Genomic DNA, 14,349 nt, shown 5'->3' on the forward strand with positions numbered 1-14,349 from the left:
GCAGTCGGAGAGCCATGTGATGTTATTTCTCTGTTCAGAGTGGTTGAATAAAAGTAATACACCCTCTTGAGAGGGGGGTAGAGGGTAAAACTGTCTTTGCTGCAGAAAACATTTTTCAGTCCACATTCTTATTGGTGTGGGCCAGTAGTCAACTGGTCTAATGCCCTCACTTTTCAGAGAGGGAAACTGAAGTTTGGATACAAGAGGAAGTTTGGCCAAGGTTATCTCACATGTACATCTGCTGGTGATCCAGACAGCTGAGTAGGCATACTGGAGCCCGGTCCAGGGTTTTCCCACTACTTACCTAAGGTTTGTAGAGTTGACATGGAATGAAGCCAAAATTTGAGCAGTTACTTTAAGTAGGTTTGGATTCTTTCAATCAAGGGTCTATAAGGAAAATTTGTGAAAGCCTTTAATATTTGATAGTTAGCTCATCCACCTAGGTTATCTCTGACTCTCCTCGTCTTTGGGCTATTTTACAGCTCTGTGCAGATAGAAATTAAGTTGTAGAAAATGGACAGTAATTCAAATAATTCCTGCCCACAGAAATGCAAATCGAGCCTAATGAGATGCAATTGATTTTTATGAGCACTTTTTCATATTTTTATAAATTCATTTCAGCTTTCCATACTTGACTAAAAATATGTGACCCTTTGAGTTTGTTTTTGGATTCACTGCAACATCTACTGGTTTCCTCATTAATTAATGAGTTAAATAAAATCTCTGACATATCCAATTTTCTATCTGTATGAGAGTCATGATTACATCATCTTTTAAAATGTATCCTTTAATAAGTGCAAACCATGCATACACCTTGTTTTCTCACACTGCACCGTGTTCCCACACCTTATTTAAAGAATAAATCGAAGTTCCTGTGAGCTTCAGAGCATTCTGGGGAGTAATAACTCACCTTGCAAAAATACTTTAGGGTTTACAAAGCACCTTCACTTTTATCATCTCCTTTGATTGCTACAGTCTGCCTGGGAGAGCAGATATCATTCCTATTTCACAAATAGGAAGAATGAAGTCCAGAGAAAAAACATGTTTTTAAAAACCAAGATCATACAGCTGTTTGAGGCAGAGCCAGGATGTCAGTGTAAGTCTTCTCTTGATTCTATTCTCATCCTCTTCATTAGGCCACATCTTCTTTCTTGATAAGAAATACTGTGGACCCAGCCTGGCAACTGGATCCTCGCACGGGAAAGCTGCTGTTTCAGAAAAAAGGCCAAGAATTTGGATATAATGAAAGTTCTGAGAAGTCACAGCTCCATCTCCAGGGATGTTATTCAGCTCCCCTTTTCATTTTTCCCCTTGAGAACAAAAGCTAGTTTTACATTTTAATGGATTTAATTACTGCATAGAGATCTGAACAGATATGAAAGGAACAGACAGTGAGGACACAGTGATGGTCTATTGAGCAGCATTTGAATTAATTTGGAGTTTTCATCCCTGTGATTAGTGTGATTATTAGTGTTAATACTTGAAGTTCATGTTAACAGGGTGTTATTGTGAATTTGAAGCATTAAAACAGGTCTGATTTCCTAGTATTTGTTTGTTTACTTATTAATCAGTCTATTCACAATGGCTATGGTGCTGACATATAAAACACCCCCTGCATTCAACTTCTCAGCTTAACTTAATAAAGGATAATATTGGGTCTCATTTAGCCAATGTTTAATGCTAATAAATTGTCCTTGTCTATTTTGGTGACTTCCCCACTGTGGGTATACTTTCCTTTGTCCTTAGACCACTGTGGAGAAGCAGATAAAGCCTCAGAGCTTCTGGAAACAGCCTTAGTTAGGGTTTGGGATACCAGGTTTCCTTTGACTTGAGATTCTTGAGTGATCCTGAGAAAGCCATGCCCCCTATCTGGGCCTCAGTTTTCCCTCAATAAAATAAAAGTTTTAGGTGAGATGATCCCGGCTTCCCTTCAGCTCTGTGGTTCAGGGAGTGAATCAAACTGTAGAGATAACTGGAGAGTTACGGAAATGTGAAGTTGTGACTAGGAGAATATCTATCCCAATGCATTAATCCTTTAGTTCTGCACTTTTATTTCAAAGCCCATAGGTGTGGGTCATTCTTTTTCTTCTTGTTCCAGGTGCCCTGTAAATCTCCAATCTGAGGGTTTATGTTTTTTTTCAACTATGGAAAATTGTCAGCCATTTTCTCACTGAATATTGACCCTCTCCCTTCTCTTTGAACCCCCTAAAAGATGGTAGACTGCATTCTAGTTAAAGCCCTAAATCTGTCTTCCAGGCATTAGTTGTATCTGCTACTGCATCTACTCTGTTCTCAGAATCATCAAGCTTTCAAATTCAACAATTTTTGTTTCTAGGAGTAACAGTTGTTTCTTTCTCAAATCTGCCTCTTCTTTTTTTTACATGGAGTCTTAATGTGTTGTGTATGTGTACTCTACTTTTTTTTTCTTCGTGAATTTTATGATTTTTGAGTGCGAGCACATTTTCAATGACAATATGGGAGTGACTAGGAATTCAATGCAACGTGGGTTGTGGAAATATCACTCTGGAGAAAGCTTTGCATTTGCTTTTGCTGAGTGCCCCAGAGGTATCATGATCCCAGAAATATTTTATTTTGCTTTATTTTATTTTATTTTTAAAAAAGATTTTATTTATTTATTCATGAGAGACACACACAGAGAGAGAGGCAGAGACATAGGCAGAGGGAGAAGCAGGCTCCATGTAGGAAGCTCGATGTAGGACTCAATCCCGGGACTCCGGGATCACGCCCTGAGCCAAAGGCAGACTCTCAACTGCTGAGCCACCCAGGCTTCCCCCCAGAAATACTTTAATGTAAATCTTGAGGCTTAAGGAATCCTGTAACATATAGGTGATATATTCATTTACTCTAAATCTTCCTAGGCTGGTGCAGTAGGCTGAATAATGACTGCCAAAGATATCCAGGCCCTAATCCCTACAAATTATGAATGTTACCTTATGGCAATAAATAAATAAATAAATAAATAAATAAATAAATAAATAAATAAAAGACAACTCTGGATATGTTTAAATCAAGGATCTTGAAATGGGGATATTATCATGAATTATTCAACTGGATCTTGAGTGTCATTGAGATCACAAGTGTCATTACAAGAGGAGGCAGAGGGAGATTTGACTACAGAGAGGAGAAGCCGATGTAGCAATGGAAGTCGACATTGGAGTAAAGTGCTTTAAAAATAAAGGAAGAGGCCACAGACAGAGGAAAGCAAGAGATGCAGAACTAGAAGCTGGAAAAGGCAGGGAGATAGATCATTCCTTAGAGCCTCCCAAGCAGTCTTGCCAACACCTTGAATTGAAACTGACTCCAGAAGTGCAAGAGAATAAATGTGTGTTATTTTAAAGCCACTAAGTTGTGGTAATATATTAGAGCAATAATGGGAAACATAGCTGGTTAGCAGAGTTTTTCTATTCCTCTTTGACTGACAGCAGTACTTCAAAGATTTTTCCAAGAAAACTTGACTGGATTTTCCATGAAGGCAGATGGTGAAGAAAAGGCTGGAAAGACATGGCATGACAAGATTCCACAACTCCTATGACTACAAATCAGCCTTCAGAGGGGGATTAAAAAGACATGGGTTCTTGATTTTGAGCCCTTTTTACTAGCCAAATCTATGCCTCCAAATGATATAACATAGTTGTCAGGAGTAGTTCAATAGACAGACGTTGGTATTTTGTATTCCATGTGTCTTATAATTTGCCATTTGGATAGAAAAGGCATCTTGGGCAAAATTTTAAGTTCTATACTTCAATTTCTCATCTGCAAATGAAACTAATAATAGTGCTTCTCTTACATTATCATAGTGAGGCTCCCAATTAGATAGGGCACATGAAATGTCTGGGTATATATATGCTTTATCCTTTGGTATAGACCCAGGATTATTGTCCAAGAACTATGTAAAGAGAATTGAATGACTCAAAGAGATTCTTAAGAACTTTTGAGGACTCAAAAAGAAAACTCAAAATGAAGTTTTATCATCTTCAAAGTTCTAGAAAACAGAAGATTCTGTTAATTTTAGAAGGAGAAAGGGCTGGTTTAAAATAGAAGATGCTAACGTGGTTGCTACGTTATTCATTCAACAAACATGTGTCTGTAGGGTGGTACCTATGTGAAGCTAGATGCTAAGTGCTGTGAGGGAGACAGCAGCCACAATCCTCCCATTTCTAGAGCTGCACTGTTGTTAACAGTTCACAGTATTGCAGGAGGATTTCACAGGCATCCTCTGAGGTGAAGTGTCCAGGAACTACCTACCAGTATTTTACAGATGGGGGAACTAACCCTCAGGTTTAATAAAGTCCAACAAAGTTGGGTCCCAAACCCACCTGCTAATTCAATGCCATTGACACTCTATCACAGCTAAGATGAGATCCCTGATCTCAAAGTGCTTAGAGATGAGACAAAGAGGAGAGAGCACTGCAAGGTAAGTATGACCACCAGAGGGTATAAAAGCAGAGACAAATAAGATCTTTGAGAGGTTAGGAAGACTTGTGATATGGAGTAGGGTGAGGGTACCTGGTAAGACAAAACACAGGAAGGCTTGGTTGAGGGACAGAAAAACATACACATTTTAAAATTCTTCACCTTGAAAAATAAAAACCAATGACCCAACAACAAAACAAATGATTTCTGACCAGGTCAGAATGTTGCACAACATGTTTCCATTCCACAAGCAATGCTTACGTGCCTACTATATGTGTGGGATTGATCACAGTGAATCGGAAGTGACGACATTCCACAGAACCAGCCTGATTGAGGGAGACCTGCGCTCCAGCCCTCACACTGAATGTGGCCTTGGGTGGTTTGTTTCCCCTTGAGCTTGAGTTTCTTCTTGCATACGTTGGAATCTAAACTTCGCTTGCTACTCTGACAGCCTAAATTTGAATAAGGAGGATATTTATGTACTCTATTGTTTTTACTTTCATTATTCATTCTTTCATCTTAAATTATTTGCTTTCTCTCTTTTCCTCATGTCTTTCTCCTCCTTCTTTTGGGCTGGCTCCTTCCCTGCCCTCCCTCATGGTTATTCTCCTTCTCACGTTCAGTGTCTGCATATTTTCTTCCTCATTACCTAAGTACATGTAAATTGGCCACATTACTGATGCGGAAGCAATTTTTAAAATTGGTTAAAATGTGCCAACGTCAAACATGACGAATTCTTCCACTTTTGGACTCCTCATGATTTTAATCATCCCAAATCAGCCATTTAAGAAATGACAGCATGAGGACCAAATTCCCTTAGCATCATTTTTTTTTTTTTTTTTTGTCCTTTGGTGGTGTGTGTTGTGTGTGTGTGTGTTTTGTTCACCAAAATTGTCAGTGGGTTTGGACATCATTTAAGTGTAGCATTGAACACTTGTTGTATACAGCACTTTCTGAGTATGTGGAGAAGGGGGAAATAAAAAAAAAAGAATAACATCTAGTCTGTAGTCAAAATGATACTTGGGGACTTGGTGAACGAGAGCATGGAGGCATGGTTAGAAGTAAAGAAGGAAACCTTGGCTCTATTATGCTGGTATTTTGGCCCCAAACCCAGGAGTGTCTGACTCTTCAGTACAGGGTTCTTGGATGTTGTTGAGCACACAGTAAACTGTAGCAGCATGGTCACAAAACTGCCACCTTGCTTACCACTAAGGCCATGGCCTGATAATCCCTGATTAGGAGTTTTCTGTTAAATGCTGATTTGGAGAACATGTGTTAGGCTTATTAACTGCCTTTCTAAGCACCAAATATCTATCCTGGGTCTCATACGTTCAAGAATATCTTTGTTAAGAGAAAGAAAGAGAATCAGGCCCAAGAGGGACCTTAAATCTGTTTACTCAATCAGCCATAAGTGGAAGCCAAAGACCAACAAAACTGGTCAATCTGGCCTGGGGCCAAGGCTTTACCTGCATTTCAGGCAAAAAAACAAAAAAACAAAAAACAGAAAACAAGAAAGAACGCAGCACAAGGTGCTGCTTGTTTAAGGTACAGTAAGCCAGGCCATAGTTAAACTGGACTCATTAAATATTCTAGCTCTGGACAATCCGTCAAGTCTCCTATCTTTGGAAGACTAGAGAGGGAGTTTTTCTCACTTCTAAGAGGAAGTAGCACTCCATCAGTGCAGGAGTTACTGATCTGATGTGGCCTCAATAAAGTTAGAGGAGGAAAAAGAATATTGCCTCCTCCAACAGGACCTTGGATAAGAGACATTGCTAATGAAGTGGACAGTTTCAGGAGGAGAAGTGTGCTCAACCCCATTTCAGGCTATATGAGCAAGTTTAGAGAAGTGGGGCAAAGAGCTGTATCTGGAGAACATAGTGAGTTACATTTTTATATCTGAATAAATGCTCTTAGGAGCAAAGTGGCAAAAAAAAAAAAAAAAAAAAAAAAAGCAAAGTGGCTTACCCAAGACCATGTTGGGTAGCACCAAGGCACAAATAGTCTTCTGATTCCAGGTTTGGGTTTCCTCTCATTTCACCACCACTGCAAGGTAATAGGCACCCATCAAAGTAATTGATAGCAGTAGGACTGCTGACCTGGGAACGGCCTGACCATGAAAATGGCCTGACCGTGAAAGATGATATCCCTGTCCTTGGGGAGAGGGCAGGGCAAAGGAAAAATGAAAAAGCACAGCAAAGTTTTGGAGTAAAATGATGGCTTGAAGACTGGGTTTGTCTCCTCACTAGTCCCATGATTCTGGGCAAGTCATTTAACTTCCCTGATCTTCAATTTCCTTATAAGATAGCAATACCTCCTTTAAAGTGTCCCTCTTTGGGGCACCTGGGTGGCTCAGTAGTTGAGCATCTGCCTTTGGTTTGGGTCATGATCCTGGGATTGAGTCCTGCATCAGGCTCCCTGCATGGAGCCTGCTTCTCTCTCTGCCTATGTCTCTGCCTCTCTCTCTGTGTCTCTTATGAATAAATAAATAAAATCTTTAAAAAAATAAAGTATCTATCTAAGGACAAGATGGAATAATCTATATGAATAGCATTTGCCACAGTATGTGCTCAGTGAAAAGTACCTTTACTCTTGGTGTCATTCATTAACTGAAGCAATATAAGATATACTAGTTACCTGCTACAATGATTTCTAAACCCTCATGTGGGTAAGAATCACCTATATAGTTTATTTTAAAAATGTGGATTCTCAGTCCCACCCCCTTTAAGAGATTCTGACATGGGGCTCTGAAATAGGAATTTTATCAAGTACTCCCGGCGACTCTGGTGATGTGGTTCAATGTCACACTTTGGAAAATATTGTATTGGATTGTATTTTAAGTTTAAAATATGACTTCTCCTGGTTCATGGCTCTCAGAAAAGTCCTGGTTAGGCTTGCATTCTGAAGATTTCCTCCTCTTCTTCCTCACCCTCACCTCCAAGCACAGTGGAGGAAGCAATAAGCTGCTATTGTTGTTACCACCACCTTTGGGGAATATTCCTTACAGCAGAGGGTCTCAACTTTGGCAGCTTATTCCAATTATGTGGAAAGCCTTCAACCAACCTGGTGTCCAGGCCACACCCCAGACAAACTAAATCAGATGTCTGAGCGATATTCAGCATGGGGTTTTTGGAAGCTTGCTAGGGGATTTCAGTGTATAGCTAAGTTGAGAACCACTGCTCTAGATCCTCTGTCCCAATTTCCCATCAAATTTTCTTCACTTAGTTTCCATCCCATGCCTTCTATCTGGATAGTTCCCTTCTTTCAACAATTTTGGCTGGATCCACTCAGCAGATTTCCTGGTTTTCTTGTCATTCTTCTTGATCCACTGATGCCTCTTACCTGGCTCTATTTGGTGTTGATGTCCAACCCACCATTCTGTCCAAACTTGCAGGACACAACACTGAAGCCCTCAGATAGTACTACTTTGTCTTGAGGCTGGGGCAGGGAGGACAGATAGGATCATACCACTGTCTTTCAAACCTCTTTTCCATTTTCTCTAACTAGATGTTTTCCCAACCCCTACCTGTTTATTATGCCAGAGCTCATGCAAAGACCTCCTTCTCTGGAAGGCCACCTCTGACTCTCCCAGGTCAAAGAAGAAAGACTCCCTATTCCTGACTTCTCTAATACCGTTGATATCACATATTATAACATTCTACCTATATAAGGAGGGGGGAAGATGTTATGGTGACAAGAGTCATCAGAACTTCTGGGAAGGAAGCCACTTATTTGGAAAAATTATGACTGCATGGGGTAGAAGTTTATACTGAGAGGGATATAAAACAGGTCTGAACTACCTTGCTCAAATGTAAGAGCAATTGTTGAATACCCCAGAGAGAAAAAAGGAGGTCATCCACTCTGTGATGTGACCCACACCATGATTTCCATAAAATTTTGAGTAAAATCTATAAATCATTATGAGATACGTCATAGAAGCAAATTTTCAGGGCACTGCTAAAAGGCCTACATCCAGGGTATTGAGGGAAAGACAGGCCACATTGCATGGACATAAAGACAAGAAATAAGTAGAAGATTCTAATGGATATTTTAGGAAAGGTTTTAGATTATCACAAGTCATAGACTATGGATCAAGGCCAGGTTTCACCAGACCTACAAGGGGCATAGTAGCCTCACCTGTGATCTGTATTCCATCTGAGTATCCTCTCTGCCCACTGAACTGGAGTCTTCTGATGGCAGGGCCTGTCTCTAGGTCTGCAGCTGAGTTTCCCTAATTCCTGGCACAATACTTGGCATATGTAATACTTTAAATAAGTGTCTAGAGAATGAACAATACAGAAAGCACATTAACGTAGGCTTTTCTTAAAGTCAAAGGGAGCACCAAGGAATTCGTCCTGTCTGTGGCTATTTTGTTCCTCAGACTGAATTCATTTTCGTTCACCACTTAGATGCTATTGAACTTGTTTCTCCAAATTCGGTTGCTCAAAATTTGATTAATTTAAGCTCAAAATGACATTTCAAAATCCCCTATTCCCAAACACATAGCTCATCAGAAATGCCTCCCACTATTTACAGTTTTGCTTCATTGAAATATGATGATGCCAGGCAGACAGCGATGTGTATTCAGTGGAATTCAATTTTCCTGATCACTGGCTCCATCGATCAGTCTGTTTGCAAAGGGCTGACGCAAGCATCAATTCATCTCTTACGGACGATGGGTGAGCCGCTTCTATTATTTCTGCATGTGAAAGGAGTTGTTAGACTCTAATGATGGGATTCTGGAGGATCACTTTATTATTGCTGTTTTAGGCTTTATTGAGTTCCTATCATGGGCCAGGAGTTTTTACTGTTTTCATATTTAATCTTTACAATTGACATTTTGTGGGTACAGAATCTGAGACCTGGAGAACTTGGGAGGTCTTGGGAGCTCTTGTGCTTACAGAGCTAGTGAGGTATAGATCCAGGATTCAAACGCAGTCCTTTTGATTCCAAAAATTAGTACCATCTGGTTTGTTAGATTTTCTTCTTGGGAATTATCTTGGGGCTTAGGCAGGAGAGGTAGAGAGAGGTGATTGAGAAAGAAATCCAACACAAGCTGAAGGGGAAGAAGAATGACTGTGGTTTATGATTCAACATAAACTCACTCACTATCAGTCCTTCTTGTAATCCCAGTTGTGCCTGTAGAGATATTTGTCACTGCAGCCAGCAGGTCATACTTGGCTATGAATGTGTTCTTCCCAGGAGACATGAGCCCCTGGCAGGTGCATGCCTAGCAAGTATACTCAGTGTGGCACCCAGAACCCAGAGGAGCGAGAAGCAAATGCAGCGCTAGAGAGGAAAGCTCTCCTTTTTCTCAAGATTTTATTTATTTATTTTAGAGAGAGAATATGAGCTAGCGAAGGGGAGTGGTAGGGGAGGAGCAGAGGGGGAGGGAGATAGAGGGAGAAAGAATCTCAAGCAGACTCGTCTCTGAGTGTGAAGCTCTTTGCAGAACTTGATCCCATGACCCTGAGCTCATGACCTGAGCTGAAATGAAAAATCAGATGCTTAACTGATTGAGCCACCCAGGCTTCCCTAGAAAGTTGGCCCTAGGAAGTGTCTTGAGAGCAGTGCTATTCTGCTGGAAGCCAGGAAAGGGAGCTTTATGGATCCTATAGGAAAGCCACTTTCTTACTGGGTCTTCCAGAGAGAATGACCTGGGCATCCGACTCAAACAAGGGGCAAAAACCACCCAGAATTCCAGTATACTTGATAGTTTTGCCAACTCCAATCTGCCTCATCCATAGCATGATCCCTTTGCTACCCTGGGCAGAGTCAGGAAAGTGCTTTTGCAGGACCACCACAGCTCTGTCAAAAGTCTGGGAACAAGGGGTACCTATATCTTTAAGCTACTTTCAACAGGAAACTTTCTTTGTTGCTCATAACTGTGTCCCCAGAAATCTGTGACCTTGTAGCTACCCTCAATGCATGAAATGCATGAAAAATCTCAAAGGGAACTATGTTTTTGATCCTCAGGCAAAGTTTGAGAAAAGTTGAAAACATGCTTCTCTGGGCAATAATTCTACCTGACATCAAAGACAAAACTGATCAATAATTGCCCTCAATTTCTCTGAAAAATGAATTTTACATTATGAATATTCCACCCCCCCCCCACCAAGTGATAAAGCCATCACTTTCTTTATCAAGAGGTCAAAGTGTTTTTGTAGACCTTTGGGTTTGTCTACAAGGCCTGATTAACAAAGGACAGGATCATATATGAGATGCAGAGCAAACCTGAAATAGGCGGGGCTGATGCTATTCTTTCCATTTCATGAATGAAGAAACTGAGGTCCGGAGAATCCATGTGACATCTCCAAATTCACACAGCTATGCAGTGGTAGCACTGGGGTCAGGACCAGTATTCCATTGTCCAGTTTCATGTCATGCTGTGCATTGAAGCTTGACTAGTGTCAAGAGCCTGTGATGGCAGTCAGACTTTTCTCATTCAACCTTGAATCACATTTATTTCTCCTAGAAAAAGCAACCTGGATAGGAGCAAATTGCTGGTTTAAGTACAGTCCAACTCCACTCTGAATAGAAAACCTTGAGCAAGCCATTCTGCTAGGGGCAGAAGGTCACAGTAGGTTCAGTGTTGACAAACCAATATAGATTTCAACGTGTAGGCTGTGAAGCAAAGTCTTAGATAATCTTTCTAATCCTATTAAGGGCTAACTCCTATTCCCAACACAGCTGATCAAGTCCAATTACATCGCAGATCAGAATAAACACTCCAGGTCAAATATTTCAGCACCCAGGCTAAATGTTTAATTCCTTTTGGATGGTAAGTATCAGAGCTTCAAAATGTGTGTATGTGAGAATGTGTATGTGTGTGCATTTTACTATTTTCAAGCCCTGGTAATTATAAGTTGCACTTTAAAGCAAATATTATAAGGTTGTCTAGACATTGATTAATCACTCTGATCAATATTTTGTGTTCCAACTGCAAAAGGAAGAGAGAGAGAGGGGAGGGAGAGAGATAGAGAGAAAGGGATAGAAGTATTTGAAAAGAAGTGAACAGGTGTAGCAGCGTATCAACATTGACACACACACCATGAATAATCTCTAAAATGTGTCAAGTATACTACAGCTTATAGAGCACATTCACCAACCAACATCTCTGCTGTGATTCTCAACACTACCCCATGTATGAAGTACGCAGAATAAGTATATCAGCATTTAAATAATGAGGAAACAGAAATATAGAGCCGGATTTAGAGTCCTGTGTAGGAGCCACAGAACATTCTACAGAATGTTCAGTGTGGTCCAGATTTCTCCCCTACGCTGTCATTTCCACATACATATCATCCTTTATTTACATAATGCTTACCAGTGTAAGAAACCTTCAGAAGTGCTTTGTGTTGACTCAGTTACTATCTATATGTATGCGCTAATTCAAAAAGCAACTGAACTTTGTCAGTCTTATACAAGCCCTCAGGCAGGGGTGTTAATTACAAAAATAAAATAAAATAAGATAAAAACAATGATTGGCTGTTTATAAATGGTGCGTTTTAAAATAATTTGTTCTGGACTCGTACATTAAACACTCTTCCAAAATACCTTCTCCCACACACTGTCTTTTTATCCTCACTAGAGCCCCATGAAATGGGAGTTACAATCTCCATTTGAAATAGAGGGGAGGCTGAGGCTCTGTCTCCTGGAACTAAGTCATATTTGACAAGAAGCCATGCTGTTGGTGTTGGTAGGTGGTGTATGTTGGGAGGGAAGCAGGAAGTGGAAGAGTAAGGGATGGGGAGTTGGTGGAGGGAAAACTCAAGGGTGCCTTAGAGGACAAAGTCCTGGAAGCAAGGTGAAGGCTTGCTTTCAGTAGCCCCAGGATTAGTTTTCTTTTGCTTACTGCCTCAGCTTTTACTGGCGTCTAACCTCCTCACTTTCCAGATTTATACTCTTTCATTGTGAATCCTTTCCGTGTTCAAGAGGCTGTGCCTGCAGATATTCTCCTCCTAGGGCCCCTGTCATTCTATCTGTACCTGCACCTGGAGGCTGATAAGGAAATAAGGTAGGTGGGGTAGGAGCTGGGAGAGCAGCAGCCATTGTCTCCTGTGGCAGCCTGATGGGATGGAATAATTTACAGGGTTATTATTATTATTAATTCACAGGATTAAACTTGCATGTGTCTTCTTAATTCATGGTGACTGCTCTGCTGCATCCATGCCCGGATGCTGGGATCATCTCAACCAATAAGTACTACATGGTGCTGGTGTCTTGGGTCATGGTGAGGTCACAGATCATAGGCCAGGAATTTAGGGTTCCAACCATCACTTGGCAAAATGCCTAGACTTAATTTTTCACTTCAACCATCATTTTCCAAACACTGAAAATGAGCACCATACCAGGAGCTGGGGACAGAGGTAAACTTTATTTTTTTAACACATACTTACATTACATTCTCTATATGCGAGGCACTATGTAATCGCTTTATTAACTAATATAATTGTCACTGCACCAGTGACAGGGATAGATGAGGACACAGACATAGAAAGGGTAAGAAACTTGCCTGATGTCACACAGTTAGTGATTGTAGGGCTGGAATGGAATCCATGCTGTAGTGCTCCAGAGTAAATGTTCTTAACTGCTGTCTTTCAAAATTTCTGCCTTCAATATTTTGTCACCTAGAGAAGACATATAGTCCTGGTAGATTATAGTGGTGGTTGTAACAGAGATATGTGCAAGGTGCATGGAAGAAAGAGTTTCAACAAGTTGCACTGTTCCCCACTTCAAGGATAGCAACTGCTCTTTACACCCTATTCTTACACCCTATTCTTATTAGCCCTCTACTGACCTAGTCTCATATTTGACCCTAAAAGCCAATCTATCATTGTAGAGGCATGGTGATTTAAGACTTCCTATGCCAGGAGTACAGAGCACTTGGCATCAAGACTGCCTGCTTATGTGTATGCTCCCTAAATGGTGTCTTTCTGCCGTACTCTGACCAAGCCCCATGCAATATCATCAGTCTGTAAATTCTGCCCCTGTCTTGGCCCCACTTGGCCTCTCAGGAAAGCGCACTGATATCTCTCTGTTTCAGATGAACAAGATTGGAATCTGGCTATAACATTTAAGCCTTTATCTAAGACCAAGATTCAATGGGCTCTTCTAGCTACTCAAGTAGGTGGTCCCTTTCCTTCTCACCACTTCAAGGATATTTCTCCAATTTTTGCACATGAAGGATGACCTTCTCCATGGAAGAGGGCTACTTCTCAGTCAAGAGTCATCCAGCATTTCCCCCCTGGAACTTCTTCTTTTTTCTTTTTTTTCAGATTGATTGATTGATTGATTGATGATAGACATAGAGAGAGAGGCAGAGACACAGGAGGAGGGAGTAGCAGGCTCCATGCTGGGAGCCCAATGGGAATCCAGGATCGCACCCTGGGCCAAAGGCAGGCACCAAACCACTGAGCCACCCTGGGATTCTCCCCCCCGCCCCACACACACACCGGAAATTCTAAAACAAGTCTTGAAGTCTTGAACACCTTTAGGACTGAAACTCTGCCTTCCTGCTCTAGTAACTTTTCCACTTCTGCATCCAAGGTCCAGAGACTGCTGGCCAATGTCATCACCATTGCCTGCCTGTGCCAGATACCTCCCTCACCACTCCCCTTCCCCAATCACATTCCATGACTACCATCGGTCTCCATACCCTGCATATCCTATGCTTCATTTATCACAGTCCTCTTCTGTCCTCTGTAACTATTTCTATAAGATTATCCTGATGTCTCCTCCAGCAGCCTCTGCAATTATGAATAATTTGTCAGCAATCTACACGCTCAGACTGTATTTATATCAAAGTCTAGCCACTGGTCTCACCTTATTTTTTGTTTTTATATGTTTTGTCTCAAGAAAACAACCATTCTTGACACTTAAGACGCAGGCATTTTTCATTTAGCTTTTCTCTAGATC

General features: G+C 41.0%; 1 protein-coding gene across 10 annotated transcripts in view; it reads left to right on the forward strand.

Moving 5' to 3' along the window:
• The window catches only part of RTP4 (receptor transporter protein 4), a 114,630-nt gene that overhangs the window by 56,187 nt on the left and 44,094 nt on the right, over positions 1–14,349 (forward strand). For 2 of the 10 annotated variants that reach the window (XR_007408145.1, XR_007408148.1), the window contains 2 exons: positions 1,137–12,130; positions 12,328–13,679. The exons of the other annotated variants lie outside the window; for them this stretch is intronic. The gene's annotated coding sequence lies outside the window, so the exon portion shown is untranslated. Of the gene's footprint in view, positions 1–1,136; positions 12,131–12,327; positions 13,680–14,349 lie in introns of those variants that run through there. 10 annotated transcript variants of the gene reach the window in all.

Source organism: Canis lupus, chromosome 34 (assembly GCF_003254725.2).
Source record: "Canis lupus dingo isolate Sandy chromosome 34, ASM325472v2, whole genome shotgun sequence".
Lineage (NCBI taxonomy): Eukaryota > Metazoa > Chordata > Mammalia > Carnivora > Canidae > Canis > Canis lupus.